The sequence below is a fragment of the Thermobia domestica genome, chromosome 13, assembly GCF_964235325.1.
Source record: "Thermobia domestica chromosome 13, izTheDome1.hap1.1, whole genome shotgun sequence".
In the NCBI taxonomy this organism is placed as follows: domain Eukaryota; kingdom Metazoa; phylum Arthropoda; class Insecta; order Zygentoma; family Lepismatidae; genus Thermobia; species Thermobia domestica.
This window is the reverse complement of record NC_137466.1, coordinates 56,060,053-56,071,183: the sequence shown is the minus strand read 5'-3', so window position 1 is coordinate 56,071,183 and position 11,131 is coordinate 56,060,053.

The following is an 11,131-nucleotide window of genomic DNA, read 5'->3' as shown; positions in this document are numbered from 1 at the left end:
CGTGGTAAGTCTGAATGACGCTACTCCGCTGACCAGCGTTGTCACAGTCCTAGCTCTGGAGTGGGCTGAAATTAAAACAAAAAGGGCTGAATTCATTATTTTACACCAGTGTAATACATGGCTCTATAACATGAAACTAAAAGAGGTAAAGTTCTAGAACACACCACAGACACCCTCTTCCAAGAGCCCAAATCAAGAAAGTGCTCTTTAAAAAAAAAAATCAAAATAGGACCCTGAACAACCATGGATGTACGTAGATGAAACTTTTCTCGCAAGTAGGAAGTATAACAGAGGCCGCAAATTAAAAGGGAAAACAGTGTTTTCGGTAGGGTATGTATTGTAAGAAAACCAAACACGCCTCTATTTCAAAGTGATCAATAAACCAAAACTGTATTATGGTCATGAGGAACAAATCAATCATCTCCGAGTTCGTGTGTAAACAGTACGTTATAATAAAATATTAAAATATAAATTATTGCACTTTATTCTCGTTTATCTCACGACCGAAGGAGGATAATAGACTGTAAAAATATAAGGTAACTAAACTGACACTTGTAAAAATAGTAAAACCTGTCCAGGGTCCTAGAACATTCTCTGAAAGACATCACAACACATTATTATAAATTTCAAGATTTCAAGCTAAAATTTTCATCACACTGCTTCATGCGCGATACGGGGTTGCACCCATCTAGTGGCATTTGCTTCCAGGTATAGTTCGAATTACGGATTTTCCACAAATTCTTAGAGTTATGAGCTGCAACGTCACAGAATGAATCAGAGCAGACCAGAGATTTCTTGGCGGTTTTTGTGGTTGATTTAAGTACCGGGCTTGGGCCCTTGCCTTCCATTTGTGTTGTTGACTGTCTTTTGTTTTGCGTGCGTATTTGTTGTGAGAGAGGACGCAACTGTCGCGCTCCTCTTTTGCTGTTCCTATGTCAGTTTAGTGGTTGTGCGTTTTAGGGGTGCGGCATCTTGTAAGTTCGTCTTCTTGGGTTGGCCGTTCCTATGGTGGCTATGTGTTGGTGTGGTGAGGCTCTGATTGTCCTCCAGAAGTTGGCTGATCTGTGAATTCTGTAGTCATGTAGAAATGGGAGTTCCAAATCTTCATGTATTTGCTCGAGGCGAGTGTCTCTCGAGTGTCCAGTGATAGCCCTGGCTACTCTGTTCTGGATGACTTGTAGTTGGCTGAGGTGCGTTTTTGCTGCGTGTTGCCATGCAGGGTGGGCATACATCAGGATGGGACGAATGCTCATCTGATATATATGGCGTTTGGTTTTCAGGGTGAGGGATGGGGAGAGGAGTAGCGGTAGCAAGGCTTGATGGCGTTGACTGGCTTTCTTGGCGATGGAATGTATGTGGTGAGCAAATGTAAGTTTTCTGTCTAGTATTATTCCGAGGTATTTGGCATCATCTCGGTTCTGGAGGGGTGTTCCAGCCATGGTGATCCTGACGTGAACCCTTCTTCTGTTTCGTGTGAAGTTTACTACTGAGGTCTTCTGTTCGCTGACTTTGATCTTCCACTCTTCAGACCATCGGTGGAGAAGTTCGGCGTGTCGTCTGAGGTATAGTTCAGCGTATCTGATGTTTCCATGGCTGGCAAAGATTGCCGTGTCGTCTGCGAATGTTGCTACCGCTGTGTTGGGGGTTGTGGGAATGTCCGCCGTGTACATGGCGTAGAGGGTTGGGGATAGGCAGGATCCTTGGGGGACTCCTGCTAGGATAGGTCTGGAGGGTGTTAGGTGTCCTGCATGGGCAACACGAAAGGTTCTTCCTTGAAGAAAGGATTTGATGATTCTCAGAAGGTAGTGCGGAGTGCCTTGGAGCATCATCTTGTGAAAGAGGCCTTCGTGCCACACCTTGTCGAATGCTTTTTCTATGTCGAGAAAAAGCCCCAAGGTGTGGCCTCCCTCGTTGAATCTGTCACATATCTTCTCTACCACCCGTACCAGCTGCTGATCCGCGCAGTGTCCTTTCCTGAAGCCGAACTGGTGGTCCGGGATGATGTCATGATCTTCTATGAATTGCTGAAGTCTGCTCTGCAGTACTCTCTCAAACACCTTGCTGGTATGCGAGAGCAGGCTGATAGGGCGGTAGTTGGCCGGGTTTGATCTTTTCTTTCCTGGTTTGGCCAGCATTATGACTTTTGCTTCTTTCCAGGCTTCTGGGTAGTGTCCGGTTCTCATAATGGCGTTGCACAACTTACAGAGTAGGACCAGGGCCTTTCTCGGGAGGTGCTTCAGTGCTTGCGGCGTCACTCGGTCTTGACCTGGAGCCCGGTGTGCATTGATCCTCTTGATGATTGCTTGTATCTCCCGCGGTGTTGTGAGGGCTTCTGGAGGAGGTGGGTCTTCTATTCGGGAGAGGTGGTAGGATCTATGTACTGCTGCAGTGGTGGTTGCTGGCGTGTTGGTAGCGTTGATCTGGAAGGTGGTTTCCAGGGTCTGGGCGAAAAGTTCTGCCTGTTCTTACGGTTCGTGTATTGTTCCTTGTGGAGTTTGAAGTGTGAGTGTTCTGGAGTTTGCTTCTGGTCTTGTGATGTTTTTCACTAACTTCCAGAATTGCCTGCTGGGTGCATCTAGCTCCTGGAGGTGGAGGTTCCAGTTTCTGATTTTGATTCGAAGGAGCCTTTTCCTGACTCTGGATACTAGGTGGTTCCAAAGTGTTTTGAACTGGGGAATTCTGGTACGTTGCCACTGCTTCCGGGCCCAACGCTTCAAGTGGATCAAGGCTGAGGTGCGTCGTTCTTCTGGAGTGGTCTGGTGTGATGGATGAGTCGTTGTTGAGGTGGTTGAGGCGATGGCTATGGCTGAGTTGATGGCTGCGGTCAGGGACGCAGTGGTGGCCTCTATGTCTTCCGTTGTTTCAATTATCCGGCGTGGATCTAACATGTCGCTGAGCAAGGATCTGTAGTGGTCCCAGTCTGTTGTGCGCAGAGTTGGAAGGGTTCGAGTTGTGAAGTGGTAGCTGATTGCGATCGTTTGTAGAACGGGTAGATGATCCGAGTCGAGGCCGTGGATAACCTGAGGTACACCTAGGATTGCCAGGTTCGCTGTCAGTACCATGTCCAGTACATCAGGCATCCCGCCGTTTCTTGGATAATGCGTGGGTTCCGTTGGAGCCGTGGGAGTGAAGTCTATGGTGGTGAGAGCGTGGTGGAGGATCCTTCCGTTTGCGTTTGACACATTGGAGTTCCACGCCGGATGTTTACTGTTGAGGTCTCCCCCTAGTAGAATCCGGTGTCCTAGCTGTCGCAGGGCTTGCAGATCTGTTGCGTTGAGGTTGTTGTTGTGAGGCTTGTAGGCTGCTATTATTATTATCGGTCCATTAGCTGAGTGGAGGGTGATCCCTGTAGCTTCCAGGGATTGTAGAGGTGGTAGAGGGAGAGGGTCGTACGGGATACTGTCTTTGATAAGAATCGCTGTTCCTCCAAGGGGTCGGTCGGGACGGTCGGTACGGATGGTGGAGTAGTTGCGGATTTTTAGGGTAAGGTGTGGTTTTAGGTGGGTCTCTGACAATAGGGCTATGTCCACTTCTTCTCTGCGGAGAAAGTCCTCCAGGTTGTTCTTCTTCTTTTGGATTCCTTCTGCGTTCCAGTGCAGCACTTTGACTTGTCTGTTGATTCTTCTTTTAGTCGGTGCCATCGTCAAGGATGGACGCGACTACCTCAAACATGATGGTGATTTTGCTTAGTGGGTCTGTCGTTTCTTTCACCTTCCGGAGTCCTACTCGCAGCTTTTCTAGCATTGAACGGAGATTGAGGCCCGAGAAGAGTTCTCGGATCTCTTTGAATGTGTCTGCCAATGATGGTTCAGTGCGTCTGTCCTCGGTGTCTTCTTCTCTGGATTGGGAGTTGTCCTGGGTTGTTTGATTTTGCTTTGTTTCTTGGTTGGGGGGCCTCCTGTGTTCAACAGCATGTTTTAAGAGTTCAACACACAGTATGAGTAACGTGAGATGTAGGAAAAGTGTTATTGACACTTTTGAATATGTGACAAATATTTGTTAAATGGTGCTGAATTGGGCAGCATTTGATACAATTGTACCAAGTGTGGCAACATTGCTGCTGACTGCTGGCTCATAGGTGCGGATCTTGTAGCATTACTGTGGTGTCATGATCCTGCCATCTCGTGGATACTTTAGGAGAATACTTCGATGGACTCCCATTAGTATGTGTTTCTAGGACTCCCATTAGTAGATGCCATGTGTTTCTAGGACTTACTCACAATATTGTGACTGTACTTATAACAGTTTGCAATGTTGTTATTCGAGACAGGCAATTGTTCGAAACGATTCGTTGTACTCTTTTTTAATGTGCTATTTCCTTATGGGAATATGTATGTTCATCCGACCAGGGGCGGACTGGCAACCATAGGGCCCACCCTGCTAAACTTAAATGAGGGCCCACTGTATAAAAATGTAAAAAATGTACTTGGCATTCTTTATATGTATTACATATAAAAGCCCGAGAAGGATTTAGCCGAAACGGCGCATAAGAAAGTTGACCCGAGCCGACCTGTGGCTAGAGCAGCCTTGACCCTAGCGTAGGTGACCTAACCCGACCCGTGTTTCAAGCAGGCTTGACTCAACCCCTGACCCATGAAAGCCTGATCTGACCCGTTTGAAAGCACTGCGCGGCAGCAAACAGTTCAGTTAATTTCGTGTTCGCCTTTTAAAGTTGTGTAATTTCAAGTAAAAATAGCCATAAAAGATAAGCTGCGATTGACTGAAATCATCCAAAGACGTGGTGTATACATTATAATTTATAAACACCTTACACAGAAAAACAAAAAAAAAAAAAAAAAAAAATACCTGGCAACTGTCCTGCAGTACTCAAATGAGTCACATCACGCTAATTTGTTTCTTGGGGCTTCACAGATTCAAATAGCCTATACGTTGTTTTGGGTCAGATGCAGCTTTTTGTAAATCACATCTTCGTTTGTGTTCTCGCTTTTTAGCACCACTTTTATATTTTTCTTTACAGTAATCTTACAATCACTCCTACCATCCATACTGACACAACCACATCTGTCTTCCACGACAAACGACACGTAACTGGTGTTCCAATAGCTAATTGAATTGATTGAATTGCTGCTGCTATCGGATTTGCTCTTCGATGTAATATACAAATAAAACACGAGCCGAGGGCAGCAACTTCATAGTATTTGTTTGAGGTTTCTACAAAACAATCGTTGATAGTGGCGACCAATTTCTTTTCGCTTTACCGCACTTAAAAAAAAAAAAAAAAAAAAAAAAAAAACTGAAGCCTGATCCGATTTCTTTCTTCGAAGCTTGGTCTGAGGACAATGTAGTTCAAAAGCGTTCCGGCTCCACCTCCACTTTCCACAATAACAATATCTACGAAACTATTGTTTCTTTAAAACATCGCCACTCACCGGCTTGTAAAAGGACCGGAGTAGGCAATGGTATCCGAATCCAATAACAGCCTGAAATCTACTGTGTTTCTTATATTTAAAAAAGTGCGCTCGTTCTTAACGTGCTCGTTTTTAACAGCTGCTGTATCACAAAACCCGCAATGTTTTAGGGCTGATTGTCTCATAGACGGAACCTTTTCAAGTCGATAAACGCGAAGAAGAAGAAGGTCTGTTCATGAAAGTTTAACTTTACGTCTTTTTTATGGAAAACACAAGTTTGAGGAGTTACCCTGCCATATTTTTGATGCTGGTAGGTTTAATTGAGCACATTTTTTTTTAATTGGTGGAGGGGGCCCACCTGTTTGGGGGGCCCACCCTGCATTTGCAGGGTAGCAGGGTGGGCCAGTCCGCCCCTGCATCCGACTCTCTACATGTAACATTTACACATGTAGTAAATTTCCAGTGGCATATTTCAGAATTTGTTGCTTTGTTTCCACTTCCTTAAGGAAAATAGTTGACAAGACTTTTGCTTATATAATTTTCTTAGTATTAGACCAAATTTCTTGGTAAGCGTGATAATTTTTCTGACATTACCTTTTTTCCTCAAGTAACACGGATCATTCCAACAACCGTATACAATAGCAAAACCAAATGAGAGATGGATTTTGTATATTAACTTTTCTGCTCTTATATTCTGGCAATCCTGTAAATTAACCACTCTTGTCTTCCCTGCCAAAATCACTTGAACCACTACCATCAAGTAAACACAACAGCAGTGTCTCTGCAGAACAAAAGATATAGCTCATCAGACATGTAGTATTTGTGACGATTACGTCAAATACCTTAAGGTGGATCACCAGCCGGAAGTCAGTGCATATTTTAGCTCGTTCCCTTAACTACTGCGCAATGAAACGTTACATATTTGAAATATTGTGCTATAAGATAAAGTTATGTTTCAGCTACAACACAAGACACTGATTCATTTGGTTGTGTCCTCTGATATCGAAAAAGATAACAAATAAAAGAAAATATTTGAATGTTTTACAATGAGCACACAAGATGGCACTTGATGTTAGATCTTACTAGAAATGCTCAATTTTATAAAATATTTATTTGAATGTGCGAAGTACTTTAAAGTAACGATCTTATTACAAAATAAATATATTGTTTGGCCGTTTTTCGTGTTATGTTTCACATTTTATTTAAATATTAATTTACATTTAAGGAGATAGATTTTGAGAAGAAACTTGCGCAGAACGCTATAATGCGATGTCGCCAAATTTGTACGTTTAATTCCTGGATTTTAGCGTTGCAGTTCGAGAAGCGGGACTTAGCTGTGAATTGCGGTAAGGGTCGAAAACTAATTTCTCTAGTAAGTGTCCGAGCAGAATTCCATGATTACTTCCTTTATTATCTGGCACCAGTAAACACTCGACACCACCTGGCAACGCCGCACTATTCGAGCAGTTTTTATCACAGCACCGAGAACACCTAGTGATCCACCTTAATAGCTCCTGTACTGCTAAATGGCAAACCCACTATCCTCAATCTCCGTAATATATTAGACCTTTACTATACAACTGACTTCAACTCCATACACTTACTCAAGGGGGGCATTTTGTCTCAGTGGTAGAGCACTTACTTTGGTACGTTAGGTCCATGGTTCGATCCCCGACGAAGTAAGTTTCTAGTGAACAACATCGTGTCCGTGTATTTTTCGGAGTATTCGCGTTTCGTCCCACTTTACATTCCACCAATTCTTACATCTCATTCACTTGCTTTAATCGTCGTCTCCCTTAGCCTAAAGGCCTTGATAATGGAATGTTCAACTGAAGTATTTCATTTCATCTTTTTCCATACACTTAATTTACTCGTTGTTTCTTTTAGTTAATCATTCTTGCTACATATCAAATCATCTCCGATGATCTAAATTTACATCAGATAAACATCAAGCTCTATTTTTGTACTACTTCTCTCACGTTTAAACTAAAGCATTAAACATAATAATTTTTATCAAATGCTAAATCATTTACAACCTACGAGGGCTATTTTTTTCTCAATCTCTGTTAACCCACCATAGTAGAACAAGTGATGAGCTAATGGAAGACAAAGACCAAGACCCAAGTGGTCTTGGTCTTGATCTTGTACTAAAGCCCTTGGTCTTGGTCTTGCATTGGAGCACTTGGTCTTGGTCTTGGTTTGCATTGGAGCACTTGGTCTTGGTCTTGGTTTGCATTGGAGCACTTGGTCTTGGTCTTGGTTTGCACTGGAGTCCTTGGTCTTGGTCTTGATCCTGCACAGGGGTCCTTGATCTTGGTCTTAGTTTTACACTGAAGCTCTTGGTCTTGGTCTTGGTTTTGCACTAGAGTCCTTGATCTTGGTCTTTCATACGCAGTTTTGATCTTGGTCTTGGTCTTGCATGCAGGAGTCTTGCAAGTCTTGCTTTCAAGAAATGTTATGCTTTTCATGGATAAACTTTACACATAATATAAAAGCTACACGTACCATTACCTGTCTCAATAGCAGGGGTGCCCACAAGGGGGGGCTATGACGCAAACTGCGTCATTGAAATATTTGGGGGGGGTTAAAAATCTATATAAATATGTTTGAGAGGGTGTAAAAATTAATCGAAAAGATTTTTTTTTCATGGAAGAACACCTACGGATAGGCAATTGAGGGGGGGTGCGTCATGGACATGAGGGGGGGTGGGCACCACTGTCAATAGTAATATGTTTGATATGTTTCTATTTAACTAACAATGGTTGGGGATGTACTCAAATTTTCTCACTTTCATATAGCTCGTTTCCCGACGTCATAGAACGATGTAATTTTGCAGAGAGACAGAAACCAGTTGACAATGCAATATTCTATTGTTACTTTCTTATACTTACAAATATGTATAGTGTGTAAATGAATCGTAAAATTTGTTTGACTGCTAATTCCTCCTACACCACTGAACCGATTTTGATAATTTTAGTACATGACTGGACTTTAGTCTAACTTAGGTACTTATCATACTATCGGTGGGTAATTAAGGGTGGAGTTGATTGAATGAAATATATATATATATATATATATATATATATATATATATATATATATATATATATATATATATATATATATATATATATATATATATATATATATATATTCAAAAACGACAGATATTAGTGTGCAAAACATAACTTTTGACATCACTGAGATTACTAGTAACCCAACCAATGTCGTTAAAGTCCAAATTCATTTCGCATAAGGGTGAAGGGTGGAGGTAAGAAATAGGTAGCATATAAAAATAATCAAGAACGATCGCTGAGGAGGATAATGACACTTTTGATTTCATTTAAGTCCATTTTCATCTACATGGGGAGACGAGGGATAAAGGAAAGAGGATGGGAAGTAAACATAAACGAAAACGACCGATATTACTGTCCAACTCATAGCTTTCGGAATAGTTGAGATGAGCACTGACACTCCTGATATCATTTAGGTCTAAAGTGGACGTATGCCAGTTAGACCTTTCAGTGCCATTTTGTACCTGACGGATCCATTGCACTAATATTTTTTACCAGTGGCGTATTTAGGGGGGGGGCTTCCGGGCTTAAGCCCCCCCGAAATCTTACTTACTATAGTAAAGTATATGAAATATCTTGCAGAATTTTTACATTTTCAGTCAGCAAAGCCCCCCCCGAAACAAAATCGTAAATACGCCACTGTTTTTTACAAATCACAACTCAGTATTTTCAGTGATATGCTAACGAGAACTACAGGGTGGCGCGTATTGTATCTACCAGTTGCAGTTGGCAACCCTGATCAAATGCGCGTACGAATGCTGCGCATGCTTACGGCACTGAATAGCAGGGCCTCTGGCAATTAGTTTACCATGGAGCGGTGGTCTGTGCAGACGCGAATTGCGGCGGTGGAAGCCTTTATCCGAACCGGTTCTGTCAGTGAGGCTCAGCGGGCACTGCGACGAAACAGTGATGATCGCCATGTTGCTATACCCGAGAGACACAGTATTCTGAGATGGGTGAGACAGTGGCGGGCCACAGGTAGTGTTGTGAACCGGAAATCACCAGGTCGTGGACGAAGTGTTCGAACAAATGTAAACTTGGAACGAGTGCGCGTAGCGATGGAACGCAGTCCCAAACGTTCAGCACGGCGACATGCACGAACATTACATTTGACACGACGTTCATTGGGTCGTTTGCTGGGTGATTTGAAGTTCCATCCGTATAAACTGCAGGTGGTACAAGAGTTGAGAGCCATTGATAAGGAAAACAGACTCAATAACTGCCAGAACATTCTTGAGTTGATTAACCGAGATCCACTGTTCCTCCAACAACTTTTGATGTCCGATGAAGCAATCTTCCACCTGACTGGGTATGTTAATAAGCAAAACTTCCGGTATTGGTCTCAGGAGAATCCTCGTTCATTACATGAAAAGCCTCAAGGTAGCCCAAAAGTTGTGGTATGGTGTGCAGTTGGAATGTGTGGCATTATTGGTCCCTATTTTTTTGAGGATGACGCCGGACATGCAACAACTGTAAATTCCGACCGCTACTGCCATATGTTACAGACGTTTCTCATTCCGGAATTGCAGGAAAGGGGTGTGATCAATAACGTTTATTTCCAGCAAGACGGTGCTACGGCACACACGGCACGCCAAAGTATGTCTATACTCAGAGAAACATTTCCAAACCGCGTGATATCCCGATTTGGCGATGTCTCATGGCCATCCCGTTCCCCAGATTTAACAGCTCCTGATTACTTCCTCTGGGGATATGTTAAGGAAAGGGTCTTTGCCAATCGCGTGAAGACAATTGACGAACTGAAGACTGCCATTCGTCATGTGATAAGTTCCATTCCACAGTATACGTTAATGCGTGTGATGAATGCCTTCCCACGTCGCCTGCAGCAGTGCATCCAGGAAAAAGGCGGACATTTACAGGACGTTATTTTTAAAGTTTAGTGAGCTCCTTCGACAAGTGTTGTACAGTGTACAAATTGCCAGTCCATATACTTATATTCCATAACAGTTTTGCATTAAAACTTGCATAACACACCTTTGTATTTTCATTTGAAGTTGGTAGATACAATACGCGCCACCCTGTATTTACATTTTCTTATTTTAAGGACTTCATAACTACTTTTCCTCTAAGATAGTGCATTTGACTTATGTGGAGGGACTATTTAATACGGGCCTCTAGCCAGTCAGCAAATTTAAAAAGGATTCAATAAAATTTAGAGGCCCACTATAATTGTGTGTGTGATTCACGTGTCATATCAGAAGATTTTTATGAGAGTGAGAACTAATTGCTTTAACCCTTTTAAATTATGGCTTTTTTTTTTTTTAGGTATTTTGTAGACTTTCACTTAATCATCTATTGCGTCAAGACTATTTATCGTAGGATGATGGTTCTTACCCCGTTTTGTTTCTAGTAAAGCTGTGTTTCCAACTGCGTCCTTAAAATGTCCCTAAAATGTACCAAATGTGGGAAATTTCGGCTTAAAGTGGAAAAAGGGATTTTCTTTTTTTAAATCCCTTTTTTATCCCGAATATCTCCCCTTTGGTATAGGATACGATCATGCGAATGTTACTAAAAAAAACTTTGGTTTATAGTGAAGAGAATGAAGTACAAATAGTGGCCCTGGGATGAATAGCTTTGATGCTACAGCCGATTTACATATTTTTCCTTGATAATACCTTTTTAGTGAATTTCTATACTATCATCATCATCATCATCATCATCATCATCATC